The sequence below is a fragment of the Myotis myotis genome, unplaced genomic scaffold, assembly GCF_014108235.1.
Source record: "Myotis myotis isolate mMyoMyo1 unplaced genomic scaffold, mMyoMyo1.p scaffold_m19_p_3, whole genome shotgun sequence".
In the NCBI taxonomy this organism is placed as follows: Eukaryota; Metazoa; Chordata; class Mammalia; order Chiroptera; family Vespertilionidae; genus Myotis; species Myotis myotis.
This window is the reverse complement of record NW_023416335.1, coordinates 106,391,203-106,408,587: the sequence shown is the minus strand read 5'-3', so window position 1 is coordinate 106,408,587 and position 17,385 is coordinate 106,391,203.

The following is a 17,385-nucleotide window of genomic DNA, read 5'->3' as shown; positions in this document are numbered from 1 at the left end:
ATGAAAGGTCAAAGAAGAAGTCCTAAAAATACACCAGATTCTTTAATAGACAAAAAAGCATCTGCATTTAAAGTAATGTTCTTGAGAAATATAATGAAAAGACAGTCTTTCAAATTCTTTTCAAGTTTTAGAAAGAAAACCCTTTCTTTCCAATGATTTGAACAATGAAAGCCATCCAATAGTGAAAGAGTGTGCCGGGGATGACCAGTGGCCCCTGAATGAGGGATGAACAGATTACTCAGACACAGTTTGACTGTGAAAGAGAGGGCTAAGGGGCTCCTGGCTCTAGCAGCCAGAGCAGCCTTGATTGCCTGCCTCATTAGACTTTTACTGCAGTTTTTATCTTTAGATACAATCAGTAGGGTGAGTAATCTTGAGAGGACACATGTGTTTACATTGTCCTCTAGGCAAGGGAATCCAGGGATTAAGCATAAGGATTCCAATAAACACCCAGGGGTCTGCATATGCACAGACTTGTCAAGGAATAATTAGGGTCACCGCCTTTCATACTCCCCTAAGTCTCCTGAAGTTGGATTTCCAAAAAACAGGGCAGGCAACCTTCCACACACTTCTCTTTTATCAGACTGTCCTCCTTACAAACTTTCCAACCAAGTCTCATGCTTCCCAACATCTCCCCCTTTTTGTTTTGCTGAATGTAGATGACAGAGGGAGGTGGTGAACTTTCTGCTTTGGAATGTCAGGGTCCATGAAGCACATTTACTGCTCCAGGTCCGATTTTACAGACTATAAGAAAAACAAAAATAGCAATGGTTAGTTATCTGGAATGCATGGAGTGTGAGTATGCTCCAATAATTGCTCAGCCTCTGCCATCTGCTTAATCATTCTGCAGGTTATTCCAGGGGCTATCTGGGTCTGGTGAAGGTGCAACATTCAATTTTGTGGAATCCCCAGGCTCAGATTCTTCATTTATGGAAGAGAATCGGTCCCGTGCCATGGTAAGGTTTAATCTGGCGAGCTGGAATCCACAGCAGCCCTCTGGGGGTGGAAACATATGCATATCCTCTCCCCAATGTTAATGACTCATTAGGTTCCATCCAGTTATTAGTGTCCACATCTCACCAACAGACTTATGGTTTCTGAGATGGGGTTAGTGAGGACTGAAAATCATCATTCAAATTAAAAAAAATTAAGGGTAAAGAATTCTTTAGATAGTATTATAGCCGGGTCCTTGAGTCCCATATTCCCCCTTTTTTGTTTTACTAGCATACCTTTCAGTGTAGCATGTGTACATTAAATGATGATGGCCTGCCCTAGTGGATTGTAAGGGATTCCCATGGAATGCTGGATAGACCAAGTTCTGCAAAAGGCAGAGAAGCAACGGCTGCTATAAGCAGGCCCAATTTCAGTTTTATCTTGGTTAATATAGCTACAATTGGAAAGAAGTCTCATTAAATTAATGCAAAGAAATGTACTGCCGCTTATTAAGAATTGCCAAAATACTGGAGGGACAGGTAGGGAGAGAAATATATAATTTACCAAATTTGTGTTAAAAATGTACCTTATACCTGAAAAAAAGTTTAAGAATCACCAATACTTGGCAAATGACATGGAATCTTGTCCTTTCTGCAAAACACAATATTCCAGAATAACAATTAGGGCTTAAAATGGAAGCATAATATGGTTATTATTATTTGACAAAGCTTCCCATATACTTTAAGCAGAAAATTTTCCTTCATGACAGAGAAACAAACACTTGAAGCATTCCAGGGCCTACTGGGATGATCTAAAGCTAATTCTAGGTCAAGAAAAAGTTTCTTAAAATCCAAACCCTGGCCCTAACTTGTTTGGCTCAGTGGATAGAGCATCGGCCTGCAGACTGAAAGGTCCCAGGTTCAATTTTGGTCAAGGGCATGTACCTTGGTTGCAGGCACATTTCCAGTAGGAGGTGTGCAGGACGCAGCTGATCGGTGTTTCTCTCTCATCGATGTTTCTAACTCTCTATCCCTCTCCCGTCCTCTCTGTAAAAAAATCAATAAAATATATTTTTTTAAAAAATCCAAACCCTCGAACGATTATTAAATATATTTTATCAAAAGACAGACACAGACCAACATTACCTGGAACATCACATCTGCAGAACCATCCTAGTCATTCCTCTGCCTCAGAGCAACTGGAAGCACAGCACAGAAGGCTGAGTTGAAGCCAGACTACCTCGCCCTGGCTGGTTTGGCTCAGTGGATAGAGCATTGGCCTGTGGACTGAGGGGTCCCGGGTACGGTTCCGACCAAGGGCGCATGCCTGGGTTGAGGGCTCGATCCCCAGACGGGACGTGAAGCTAATCAATGATTCTCTCTCATCATTGATGTTTCGCTCTCTCTCTTCCTCTCCCTTCCTCTCTGAAATCAATAAAGAAATATTAGGGTTTTTGGAAGATGGCGGCGGTATAGGCAGACGCGTCCCAGGTCGTGTCCCTGAGCAAATGGAGTGAGCAGCTGAAACTAGTAACATCCACCCTGAATTGGCGAAATTCCTCAGCTGGCGAGACGGTTTGCAGCCGGGAAGAGCAGAACTCCCCTGGAAAGGTAAAAAAACCAGGGATTTGGGCAGGAAAGTTTGCCAGACCTCTGAGCCCAGAGAGTCGGAGGGAGACCGCGTGGCAGACAGCCGCGTCCCTTGGGACAGGCAGAGCCCCTGACGGGGGAAAGGAGAACTGCGGGATTCCTGGCGCCGCCGGGGGAATTGAGAGCTGGGTCTGTGATCACAGAGGACTGAGCCTAAAGGGGGCAGCCTGAAGAGCTGACCAGACCATGCAGTCCCGGTAAGAGAAGAAGCTTACAGAAACCAAGCCTTTCCCGTTTCCGGGGAAGCGTTTGTTGTCCGGCCGGCGTTTGTTTGTTTGTTTTCACTGAATCCTGTTCATGGGACATTTTGGAGACAGACACTCACCTGTGCTGAAGAGAGGGATAGTGTGCGGAGGAGTGGAATCTGGGGAGAGACTGAGGAGAGAAGGGGGACAGGAAGAGGTGACAGCGAATTGAGTGCTGAGACACCCCTGAGCCCAGGGCTGAGGCAGCCATTCTTTCCGGAGAGTGAGACTCCTCCCCCAACCCCCAGGCAAGGAACACAGCCACACCCAGATTCCACCCTGTAGGAGATCAAGGATTAAAATAACCTGATCAGTCCCTGGGAGTTAACAGGGTCTGGCCTATAGAGGGATTTTCAATCCCAGCAACAACACAGCACTGATAACTCTTACGCAGCCAGCTCTGGGCAGTGAACTTCCACTGGACAGAGAGGCCCTATAGCCTCAGAGGCCAACCCCAGAACACTGCCACCCAGAGGCTGACCCACAAACTGACTCTTTGCTAAACACAAAATAAGGCAGTCTGGGAAACAAATGCGGCTTGCTTTAAAATAAGGACTGTGGTTTATAACACAGAGGAACAGTGTATCGCAGGGAAACTCAACACTCTCCTGAATACCTGGCAGGTCTAAGGCGAGCCACACTGAAGAATAGTAGAACCGAAGGACCTTCACTACTGCAATATTTTTTTTTTCTTTTTTCACCTTTTAACTAAGAAACCAATTTTTTTTTCTCTTTTTTTTTCTTTTTTTTCTTTTCTTCTTCTTTTTTTTCTTTTTTTTCTTCTTTTTTCCATCACCTGATTTTACCCTTTTAATTACTACCTTCTTATTTTTAACCAGTATTATTACTGCTACCATTTTACCATTTTTTTTTAAAGTGCCATTTTATTTTCTCTTTATTTTATTTTGGGATTAGTGTTCTCCATTCTATTTTCATCGTTATATTATTGGTTGTTTCTAGTTTGCATTCATCTCCAGGGAGCTGTTGCTGGAATTTGTTGGGATTAATGGCTGTTCTATAGGAGTATTCTCCTCATATAAAAAAGTCTCTTCCCCTCTTCCACTTCATTCTCTCTTTTCGCTCTTTTTTTTTTCTTTTCTTTTCTTTTCTCGCTTTTATTTTCCCCCCTCCTTTTTCCCAATTTCATTTTTGCACTCCTTTTTTTGGTCCCTAATTTTCTTTTCTTTTTTCTCTTTTCTCTTTTTCTCTTCCTTCTTCCTTATCCCCTAATTCTCTTAATTCAGGTGGTCACCCTTATTTGGGGTTATTCATATCGTGAATATATTTGTGTATAGTGCCTGGTACGTGGTGCCTTGTTGTGTTGTATTTTGTGCCTTTAAATCAACGCAGCAGATCCAAGCAACAGCAACCTCCTGAGCACCACACCCTCTGCTGAGGAACAGCAGCTGTACGTGAAACCTTGCCCCACCAGCCAGAAGAGCCACCATAGCTGTGAACAGCACCCACCAGAGGAGCTGCTGCCAACTGAAGAGCAGCTGCTACCGCAACCGCCCGAAGAGCAACCACAGACCAAGGAGTCACTGCCACCAAGGGAGCAGCCACTGAACGACTCAACGTCTAGATATGTCAGCGAGATCAAACATGGGTAGACAAAGAAACCCCCAAAGGAAAGAGAAGGAGGACTCTCCAGAAAAGCAGCTAAGTAATACAGAGGCATGCAACATGACAGAAAAAGAATTCAGAATAAGGGTCCTAGAGTGCATAAACCGGATGGAGGAAAAAATCGACAACCTCTCCAAGAAGCTAGAAGAAACAGATGAAAAAATCAACAACTTAAGTAAGACCCAAGAAGAAATGAAGAGTGATATAGCTGCAAAGAAAAACTCCATTGAAAGTATCAACAGTAGACTAGGAGAAGCGGAGGACCGAATTAGTGATTTAGAAGACAAGGAAGCAAAACACACCCAAAACGTACTGCAATTGGAGAAAAAAATGAAAAGACAGGAGGAGAGCCTAAGGGAGCTTTGGGACAACATGAAACGAAACAACATACGAATAATAGGGGTACCAGAACAACAGAAGGATGAACAAGGATTAGAAAACCTATTAGAAGAAATAATATCAGAAAACTTCCCTGAGGTGGCGAAGAAAAAAGTCACACAAGCCCAGAGAGTCCCATACAAGGTGAACCCAAAAAGACCCACACCAAGACACATCATAATTACCATGGCAAATGTTCAGGACAAAGAGAGAATCTTACAGGCTGCAAGAGAGAGACGGAAAGTTACATACAAGGGATCTCCCATTAGATTGTCAAATGATTTCTCAACAGAAACACATCAGGCCAGAAAAGAATGGACGGAAATTTACAAAGTGATGCAAAGCAAAGGACTGAATCCAAGAATACTCTATCCAGCAAGGCTATCATTCAAACTTGAAGGGGAAATAAGAAGTTTCACAGACAAAAAAAGGCTAAGGGAGTTTATCACCACCAAGCCAGCAATGCAAGGAATGCTAAAGGGACTGGTATAAAAATAAGAAATAAAAAGCTCAGAAAGAAAACAGCCACATAAAAACAGAAATGCCTACAAACAAGTACCTTTCAATAATACCTTTAAACGTAAACGGACTAAATGCTCCAAACAAAAGACATCGAGTGGCTGAATAGATAAAAAAACATGACCCATACATCTGCTGTCTACAAGAAACCCACCTCATTAGAAGGGACTCACACAGACTGAAAGTGAAAGGATGGAAAAATATCTTTCAGGCAAATGGAAAGGAAAAGAAAGCTGGGGTAGCAATACTTATATCGGACAAAATAGACCTCAAAGTGAAGGCCATAACAAGAGATAAGGAAGGCCACTTCATAATACTAAAGGGATCAATACAACAAGAAGATATAACCCTGGTAAACATATATGCACCCAATGCAGGAGCACCCAAATTCATAAAAAAACTCCTGGAGGATATCAAAGGAGAGATCGACAACAATACAATCATTGTAGGGGACTTTAATACACCACTGACAGCACTGGATAAGTCTTCTAGACAAATAATCAGCAAAGATACAGCAATCCTAAATGACTCACTAGATCAGATGGACTTAATAGACATCTTCAGAACACTTCACCCGAAAGCCAGGGAATATACATTCTACTCAAATGCTCATAGGACATATTCAAAAATAGACCATATATTGGGTCACAAGCAAAGTATCCCCAAATTCAAGAAGATTGAAATCATAAAAAGCGTCTTCGCAGACCACGATGGCATAATATTAGAAATAAACTACAATAAAAACAACCCAAAATACTCAAACACCTGGAAGCTGAATAGCATGCTATTAAATATTGATTGGGTTACCAATGAAATCAAAGAAGAAATTTGAAACATCCTGGAAACTAATGACAATGAAAACACAACAATCCAAAACCTATGGGACACAATGAAAGCAGTCCTGAGAGGGAAGTTTATAGCTCTACAGGCCTATCTCAAAAAACAAGAAAAAATGGTAGTAAATCATCTAACTCTACAACTCAAAGAATTAGAAAGAGAGCAACAAGAAAACCCCAGAGTGAGCAGAAGGAAGGAGATAATAAAGATTAGAGCAGAAATAAATGACATAGAGACCAAAAAAACAATACAGAAAATCAATGAAACCAAGAGCTGGTTCTTTAAAGGATAAACAAGATTGACAAACCTCTAGCCAGACTCACCAAGAAGCAAAGAGAGAGGACCCAAATAAACAAAATCAGAAACGATAGAGGCGAAATAACAACAGACCCCACAGAAATACAAATGATTGTTAAAAAATACTATGGACAGCTCTACTCCAACAAACTAGACAACCTGGAGGAAATGGACAAATTCCTAGAAAAATACAACATTCCAAAACTCAATCAGGAAGAATCTAAAAATCTCAACAGGCCAATAACTATGGAAGAAATTGAAGCAGTCATCAAAAAGCTTCCAGCAAACAAAAGCCCAGGACCAGACGGCTTCACAGGGGAGTTTTACCAAACATTCAAGGAAGAACTGAAACCTATCCTCCTCAGACTACTACAAAAAATTCAAGAGGAAGGAACACTTCCAAGCTCATTCTATGAAGCCAGCATCACCCTAATACCAAAACCAGGGAAAGACAACACAATGAAAGAGAATTACAGGCCAATATCCCTCATGAACATAGATGCCAAAATCCTCAACAAAATCTTAGCAAATCGGATCCAGCAGTACATCACAAAGATCATACACCATGACCAAGTAGGATTTATCCCAGGGATGCAAGGATGGTACAATATCCGCAAATCAATAAACGTGATACATCACATAAACAAATTGAAAGAAAAAAACCACATGGTCATATCAATTGATGCAGAAAAAGCATTTGACAAAATTCAACACCCATTTTTGAGAAAAGCTCTCAGCAAGGTGGGAGTAGAAGGATCATACCTCAACATAATAAAAGCCATATATGACAGGCCCACAGCCAACATCATACTCAATGGACAAAAACTAACACCATTTCCCCTAAGAACAGGAACAAGACAGGGATGCCCCCTCTCACCACTCCTGTTCAACATAGTACTGGAAGTGTTAGCCATTGCAATTCGGCAAGAAGAAGAAATAAAAGGCATCCAAATTGGAAAAGAGGAAGTAAAACTGTCCTTATTTGCAGACGACATGATATTATACATACAAAACCCTAGAGACTCCATCAAAAAGCTACTGGACTTAATACATGAATTTGGCAATGTAGCAGGATACAAAATTAACCCCAAGAAATCCGAGGCATTTCTATACACCAATAGTGAACTTTCAGAAAGAGAGATTATAAAAACAATCCCGTTTACCATCGCACCAAAAAAATTAAGCTACCTAGGAATAAACTTAACTAAAGAGGTAAAAGACCTCTACTCAGAAAACTACAGGACGTTGAAAAATGATATAGAGGAAGACATAAACAGATGGAAGAACATACCGTGTTCATGGATTGGTAGAATCAACATCATTAAAATGTCCATACTACCCAAAGCAATCTATAAATTCAATGCACTTCCCATTAAAATACCAATGGCATACTTCAGAGATCTAGAACGAACTCTCCAAAAATTCATCTGGAATAAAAAAAGACCCCGAATAGCTGCAGCAATCCTGAAAAAGACCAAAGTAGGTGGGATCTCAATACCAGATATCAAGATGTATTACAAAGCCACTGTTCTCAAAACTGCCTGGTACTGGCACAAGAATAGGCATATAGATCAATGGAATAGAATAGAGAGCCCAGAAATCGGCCCGAACCAATATGCTCAATTAATATTTGACAAAGGAGGCAAGAACATACAATGGAGCCAAGATAGTCTCTTCAATAAATGGTGTTGGGAAAATTGGACAGATATATGCAAGAAAATGAAACTAGACCACCAACTTACACCATACACAAAAATAAACTCAAAATGGATAAAGGACTTAAATGTACCACAGGAAACCATAAAAATTCTAGAAGAATCCAAAGGCAACAAAATCTCAGACATATGCCGAAGCAATTTCTTCACTGATACAGCTCCTAGGGCACTTGAAACTAAAGAGAAAATGAACAAATGGGACTACATCAAAATAAAAAGCTTCTGCACAGCAAAAGAAACCATCAACAAAACAACGAGAAAACCCACTATGTGGGAAAACATATTTGCCAATGTCATATCTGATAAGGGCCTAATCTCCAAAATTTATAGGGAACTCATACAACTTAACAAAAGGAAGATAAACAATCCAATCAAAAAATGGGCAAAGGACCTAAATAGACACCTTTCAAAAGAGGACATTCAGAAAGCCAAGAGACATATGAAAACATGCTCAAAGTCACTAATCATCCGAGAGATGCAAATCAAAACAACAATGAGGTACCATCTCACACCTGTCAGACTGGCTATCATCAACAAATCAACAAACGACAAGTGCTGGAGAGGATGTGGAGAAAAAGGAACACTTGTGCACTGCTGGTGGGAATGCAGACTGGTGCAGCCACTATGGAAGACAGTATGGAGTTTCCTTAAAAAACTGAAAATGGAACTCCCATTTGACCCTGTGATCCCACTTCTAGGAATATATCCCAAGAAACCAGAAACACCAATCAGAAAGGATATATGCACCCCTATGTTCATAGCAGCACAATTCACCATAGCTAAGATCTGGAAACAGCCTAAGTGCCCATCAGTAGATGAATGGATTAGAAAACTGTGGTACATCTACACGATGGAATACTATGCTGCTCTAAAAAGGAAGGAACTCTTACCATTTGCAACGTCATGGATGGAACTGGAGAGCATTATGCTAAGTGAAATAAGCCAGTCAATGAAGGAAAAATACCACATGATCTCACTCATTCATGGATAATAGAGACCATTATAAACTTTTGAACAATAATAGATACAGAGGCAGAGCTGCCTCAAACAGATTGTCAAACTGCAGCAGGAAGGCCGGGGAGGGTTGCAGGGCAGGAGGTAGGGGGGTAAGAGATCAACTAAAGGACTTGTATGCATGCATAGAAGCATAACCAGTGGACATAAGACATTGGGGGATAGGGGAGGCTAGGGGACTGTCTAGGTCGGGGGGATAAAATGGACACATATGTAATACCCTTTGTAATACTTTAAGCAATAAAAATTAAAAAAAAAGAGAAATATTAAAAAACAAAAACAAAAAAAAACAAAAAAAAAACAAACAAAAAAAAAAAAAGACAGACACAGAGAGAAACCAAGATGGTGGCATAGATAAACACCGGAGTTTGCTGCCTCGAACAACCACTTCAAAAATACAACTAAAAGATGGAACAGACATCATCCAGAATCACAGGAAGGCTGGCTGAGTGGAAATTCTGAGTAGAAGGAACAGAAAAGCATACTGAGACTCAGAGGAGGTGCAGTGCGGAAGTAAAATACTAAGGTACAGAGGCACACACTGAGCGGGCTGGCGGCTGAGGGCGTGGTTGTCGTTTTCAATCAGGAGGGAGTCTCAGGCTCTGAGCTCCAGTTCTGGGCAAGTCTCTGGGGACCCAGACTTATACGGGAGAAGCAGGACTGTCTGACATTGGTCAGAACTCCAGGGCAGCTTTCTCTCAGAGGGACTTGCAGCGATTGCAGAGACACTGAGAAGTGGAGCCTCTGAGAGCAGCCATAACTGCTAGCCCCGCCCTGTTGATCCCTTGGGACCTGCCCCACCCAAGCCCTGCAGGGAGGCTTTTGCTGGATAGCCTAAGGCAGAGGCTAGATTATCACTTCCCTAGAGATCCAGGAGCCAGTGTACCCAGTGGTCAGAGTGGGACCATCCAGTTTGCAGCTTCATGGAACCATAAAGGACACACTCAGGGGGCAGACTCAGTGAGCACCAAAGCCCCATTGAAGCAAGTCTTGCCCCAGAGGGGTGTCTCTAGCACAGAAGTTCTCCCACTGCAGACACAGCTGATTCTCACAGCCAATTGGCCTGGAGGTCAATTCCTCCCAGTGATACCTACAACAATCAAGGCTTAACTACAACAATACTGTGCACAAAGACCACAAGGGGGTGCACCAAGAGTGTCCTCCTCAGGTAATTGGAGAGGCTGAACCACTGGGCCCTAGAGGACACTTAGCACAGAAAACCACTTTATTAACACAGGGAAGCATAAAAAATGTGGAGACCAAAAAAAAAAAAGGACACAAATGACAGAAATGGAGTAAAACAAACTACTGGATATAGAGTTCAAAACCACACTTTTAAGGTTTTTCAAGAATTTTCTAGAAACTGCCGATAAACTTAATGAGACCTACAAGAAATCTAATGAGACCCTCGAGGTTGTGATAAAGGACCAACTAGAAATTAAGCATACACTGACTGAAATAAAGAATATTATACAGAATCCCAACAGCAGACTAGAGGATCGCAAGAATCAAATCAACGATTTGAAATATGAAGAAGCAAAAAACACCCAACGAGAAAAGCAAAATGAAAAAAGAATCCAAATATACGAAAATAGTGTAAGGAGCCTCTGGGACAGCTTCAAGCGTACCAACATCAGAATTATAGGGGTGCCAGAAGAAGAGAGAGAGCAAGATATTGAAAACCTATTTGAAGAAATAATGACAGAAAACTTCCCCTACCTGGTGAAAGAAATAGACTTACAAGTCTAGGAAGCACAGAGAACCCCAAACAAAAGGAATCCAAAGAGGACCACACCAAGACACATCATAATTAAAATGCCAAGAGCAAAAGACAAAGAGAGAATCTTAAAAGCAGCAAGAGAAAGAAAGTCAGTTACCTACAAGGGAGTACCCATACGACTGTAGGCTGATTTCTCAACAGAAACTTTTCAGGCCAGAAGGGAGTGGCAAGAAATATTCAAAGTGATGAATGCCAAGAACCTACAACCAAGATTACTTTATCCAGCAAAGCTATCATTCAGAACTAAAGGTCAGATAAAGAGCTTCACGGATAAGGAAAAGCTAAAGGAGTTCATCACCACCAAACCAGTATTATATGAAATGCTGAAAGGTATCCTTTAAGAAGAGGAAGAAGAAGAAAAAGGTAAAGATACAAATTATGAACAATAAATACACATCTATCAACAAGTGAATCTGAAAATCAAGTGAATAATCTGATGAACAGAATGAACTGGTGATTATAATAGAATCAGGGGCATAGAAAGGGAGTGGACTGACTATTCTTGGGGGAGAATGGGGAGAGGGGGATGCGGGAAGAGACTGGAAAAAAATCATGCATCTATGGATATGGACAGTGGGTGGTGAGTGAGGGAGGAGGGTGGGGTGGGAACTGGGTGGAGGGGAGTTATGGGGGGAAAAAAGAGGATCAACTGTAATAATCTGAACAATAAAGATTTAATTAATAAAAAAATAAAAAGACAGACACAAACATAGGCTAGCAAACTTCAGTTCCCATAATTAAAAGATGGCCTTTTTGTAAAAAAATAAATAAAAAATACCTGATTAATATGAAATATAACCATTTTAATAATTTATAGAACTTTTGATTCCAGGGTAGAAAAAGCAGGAAATATATTTTCCCTATTAACACATTAGTTTATTCTCTAACTTCTTTGGTCCTTGGGTGTGGTCAGCAAATGACACTAATTTGGATTTCTGCTATCAGTGTCCCGGAGTACATTGACATAAGCTATTTACCATCTGGTTATAGACTCAGATTAGGGAGGCAAAATGCAAATCATTTACTCTTAAGTGTCCTTGGTTTAAGGAAGATAGGATTTAATAGATGGCTCCAAATTGCTGTTTAACTGTCTTAGTTTCCCTATTTTACTTTTCCTGGCTTACTGGCCTGTGTCATTTACATAATTTCCTTTTGACATGTCTCTTCACAAAATTCTACAACTTTCACAAACTTTCTACAACTTCACAAATCTTTCTTCAGAAACCTTACAACTTTCAAAAATAACCAGCTTTAGAATCCACTTTCTTTTTCCTTCAAAATACATCTCTGTGCCTCATGCTTTATTACACCAAAACCATAATTTATAATTAGTTAGAATTATTAACTCTTAGAAACCTTAACTTTTAAGTGGCATGTAAGTAATTAACACTCCTCAGATTAACAATACATTCACATTTTAAGAGATATTTCAAATAAAATACAGGACTTATTCATTAATTAATGTTTCAGTACTATTTAATACAGCAAACTGCAAAGTTTTAAGTTACCAAACACTTTTGAAAACTATGTTTAGGCATATATAATTACCACTGAAAAAGCTTTATCATATACCCTTAATTTTAGATATATTTACTTTGCCTTAACAACTTTGAGATTTTAAAGCCAATTATTATTACCCAAGGCATTTTCCTGAAAATTTTGTAACAGAGATAACTCACTGGCCTTCAGTGATTTTAATGTTAAAGTACTATTTATTATTATTATTTTTTTACAAAAATGGGAGTGGCCCCCCACTGCTATTTCTGAAGCTTGCTAGAAGGCACTTCTACAAGTTTGATCCTCCTAGGAAAAAGACTTGAGGGGTTTAAATGATTATTTACCATATTTTTTTCTTTCTGAGTAGACTAACAACATGATACCTTACATATAAGAAGAGATCTTAAAAACAGAAACAGAAAAACCCCTACAGTAAATAAATGAATACTCATAAAAGGGTGGACTGGGAAATTAGCCTTAGAATCTTCAAACTAAATCCCTCAAAGATAAGAAAGCAAGCAAAAAACATCAATCAGCAACCAAGTTACATTATAGACAGACAAGAACTTTCACTAGCTATGAGATGCCAGTAACTGATGACCTGAGAGGGAGAGCAGGAAGGACTGCAAAGATGAAAAATTCTTTTTTTTAAATCAAAATCCAACAACTTTTATTGTTTAATTATTACATGTCCCCTTTTTTCCCCGGGTTAACCCACCACCCCCATGGCTACTTGCACCCCCTAGGGCAAGTCCCCACTACCCCAGTGTCTGTGTCCATTGGTCATGCTAATATGCATGCATAAAAGTCCTTTGGTTTATCTCTAACACCCCTCCCCTGCCTTCTCCCCAAGTTTGGATGTTCTGCTCAGTGCCACCTTGTCTCTGGATCCATTTTTGTTCACCAGTTTATGTTGATCATTATATTCAACATATGAGTGATATCATATGATATTTATCCTTCTCAGACTGGCTTATTTTGCTTAGCATAATGCTCTCCAGTTCCATCCATGCTGTTGCAAATGGTAAAAATTCATCCTTTTTTACAGCAGCCTAGTAATCCATTGTGCACATGTACCACAGTGTTTTAATCCATTCATCTGTGGATGGGCATTTAGGCTGTTTCCAAATCTTAGCTATTATAAAATTGCTGCTATGAACATGGGGTATATATATTATTTCTGATTGGTGTTTCTGGTGGTGTCTTGGGACATAATCCTAGAAGTGAGATTATTGGGTCAAATGGGATTTCCATTTTTAACTTTTTGAAGAAATTCCATACTGTTTCCAGAGTGGCTGCAGCAGTCTGCATTGCCACCAGCAGTGCACGAGGGTACCTTTTTCTTCACATCCTAGCCAGGACATGTCATTTGTTGATTTATTGATGATAGCCATTCTAGCAGGTATGAGATGGTACCTCATTGTTGTTTTGATTTGCCTCTGTCTGATAATTAGTGACTGTGAGCATGTTTTCATACATCTCTCGGCCTTCTGTATATACTCTTTCAAAAAGTGTCTACTTAGGTCCTTTGCACATTTTTTGATTGGATTGTTTATCTTCCTTTTGTTAAGTTGTATGAGTTCCCTATAAATTTTGGAGATTAAAACCTTACCTAAAATAGCTTTGGCAAATATGTTCTCCCATACAGTAGGCTTTGTTGTTGTTTAGTTGATGGCTTCTTTTGCTGGGCAAGAGCTTTTTATTTTGATGTAGTCCCATTTGTTTACTTTCTCCTTAGTTTCCATTGCCCTAGGAGCTGTACCAGTAAAAATATTGCTATGAAATATGTCTCATATATTTTGCTGCCTATGGAGTCTTCTAATATTTTTATGGTTTCCTGTCTTACATTTAAATCTTTTAACCATTTTCAGTTTGTTTTTGTGTATGGTGTAAGTTGGTGATCTAGTTACATATTTTTGCATATATCTGACCAAATTTCCCAGCACCATTTATAGAAGAGACTGTCTTGACTCTATTGTATGCTCTTGCCTCCTTTGTCAAATATTAATTGAGCATAATGGCTTGGGTCTATTTCTGGGATCTCTGTTCTGTTCCATTAGTCTATATGTCTGTTCTTGTGCCAGTACCAGGCAGTTTTGAGAACCATGGCTTTATAATATAGCTTGATATCTGGTATTGTGATCCCTCCAACTTTGTTCTTCTTTCTCAGGATAGCTATGGCTATTCGGGGTCTTTTTTTATTCCAGATGAATTTTTGGAGAGTTTTTTTTAGGTCTGTGAAATAGGCCATTGGAATTTTAATGCGGATTACATTAAATCTATAAATTGCTTTGGGTAGTATGGACATTTTAATGATGTTGATTCTACCAATCTATGAACACGGTATATCCTTCCATTTGTTTATGTCTTCCTCTATCCCTTTTTTCAATGTCCTATAGTTTTTCGAGTACAGATCTTTTATCTCCTTGTTAAGTTTATTCCTAGGTATCTTAATGTTTTTGTTGCTATGGTAAACAAGATTGGTTTTTAGTTTCTCTTTCTGTGAGTTCACTATTGTTGTATAAAAATAGTCATAGATTTCTGGGTGTTAATTTTGTATCCTACTACATTGCTGAATTCACTTATTAAGTCTAATAGTTTTTTGATGGCATCTCAGGGTTTTCTATATACAGTGTCATGTCATCTGCCAATAATGACAGTTTTACTTCTTCTTTTCCAATTTGGATGCCTTTTTTCTTCTTCTTGTCTGATCGCTTTGGCTAGCACTTCCAGGATCATATCCAACAGGAGTGGAGAAAGTGGGCATCCTTGTCTTGTTCCTGTTCTTAGGGGAAATGGTATTAGTTTTTTCCCATTGAGTATGATGTTGGCTGTAGGTTTGTCATATAAGGCTTATTATTATGTTGAGATATGATCCCTCTATTCCTACTTTGCTGAGAGTTTTTATCAAGAAATGGTGTTGGATTTTGTCAAATGTTTTTTCTGCATCGATTGACGTGATTAATTAGTTTTTGTCCCTCAACCTGTTTATGCGATGTATCGCATTTATTGATTTGTGGATATTGTACCATCCTTCCAACCCCAAAATAAATCCTATTTGGTCATGGTGTATGTTCTTTCTAATGTGATGCTGGATCCAATTTTCAAGAATTTTGTTGAGGATTTTAGCATCTATGTTCATCAAGGATATTGGACTGTAGTTCTCTTTTTTTGTGGTATGTTTATCTGGTTTTGGAATTAGGTTAATGCTGGCTTCATAGAAAGAGCTTGGAACTATGCCTATCTCTTGAATTTTTGGAATAGTCTTAGGAGGATAAGTTTTAGTTTTTATTTGAATGTTTGGTAGAACTCCCCTATAAAGCTGTCTGCACCAGGGCTTTTGTTTGCTGGAAGATTATTGATTACTGCTTCAACTTCTTCAGTAGTTATAGGCCTGTTAAGATTTTTAGATTATTCCTGATTGAGTTTTGGAAGGTTGTATTTTTCTAAGAATATGTACATTTTGTCTAGGTTGTCCAATTTTCTGGAAGAGAGTTGTTTATAGTATTTTTTCATAATCCTTTGTATTTTTGTGGGGTTAGTTGTTACTTCACCTCTTTCATTTCTGATTTTGTTTATTTGGCTCCTCTCTCTTTGCTTCTTGGTGATCCTGGCTAATGGTTCATTAATCTTGTTTATCCTTTCAAAGATCCAGCTCTTGGTTTTATTGATCTTTTGTATTCTTTCTTTTTGTTCTCTATGTCATTTATTTCCTCTATGATCTTTATTATTTCCTTTGTTCTGCCTACTCTGGGCTTTGATAGTTCTCTTTCTAATTCTTTGAGTTGTAGGGTTAGATATTTTATTACCATTTTTTTCTTGTTTTTTGAGGTAGCGTGTAGAGCTATGAAGTTCCCTTGCAAGATTGCTTTCACTGTGTCCCATAGATTTTGGATTATTGTGTTTTCATTGTTGTTTGTTTCCAAGATGCTTTTTATTTCTTCATTGATCTCTTTGGTGACCCAATCATTGTTTAATAGCATGCTATTTAGCCTCCAAGAGTTTGATTTTTTTTCATTGTTTTTATTGTAGTTGATTTCTAATTTTATGTAATTGTGGTCTGAGAAGATGCTTAATATGATTTCTATCTTCTTTAATTTGAAGAGACTTAGCCTATGTCCTAATATGTGGTTTTTCTTTGAAAATGTCCTGTGTGCACTTGAGAAGAATGTATATTCTGTGGTTTTGGGGTAAAATGTTCTGAAGATGTCAATTAAGTCCATCTGATTTAGTGAGTCATTAGGATTGCTGTTTCTTTGCTGATTTTTTGTTTACAGGATTTTTCCAGTGGTGTCAATGGGGTTTTAAAGTCCCCTACTATGACTCTATTGCTGTAGATCTCTCTCTTTATATCTTCCAGAATTTTTTTATGTATTGGGGTGCTCCTGCATTGGGTGCATATATGTTTACCAGACTTATATCCTCTTCTTGAATTTCTCCCTTTAGTATTATAAAATGGCCTTATCTCTTATTATGGCCTTCACTTTGAGGTCTAATTTTGTCAGATATAAGTATGCTACCCCGGTGTTTATTTCATTTCCATTCACCTGAAATTTTTTTTCCGTAACTTCACTATCAGTCTGTGTGAGTCCTTTGTCCTGAGGTGAGGCTCTTGTAGACAGGAAATATATAGGTTACACTTCTTATCCATTCAGCTACCCTATGTCTTTTGATTGGAGCATTTAATCCATTTATATTTAAGGTTATTATTGATAATTACTTATTTGTCGCCGTTTTTATTCATTATTCTTGTGTTCTTTTTTCCCTTACTATTTCTTCTTTTTACAGCAATCCTTTTAGAATTTCTTGCATTGCTGGCTTGGGAATAATAAACTCCTTTAGCCCTTTTTGTCTGTGAAGCTCCTGATTACACCTTCAGTTTTTTGGGTTTTTTTTCT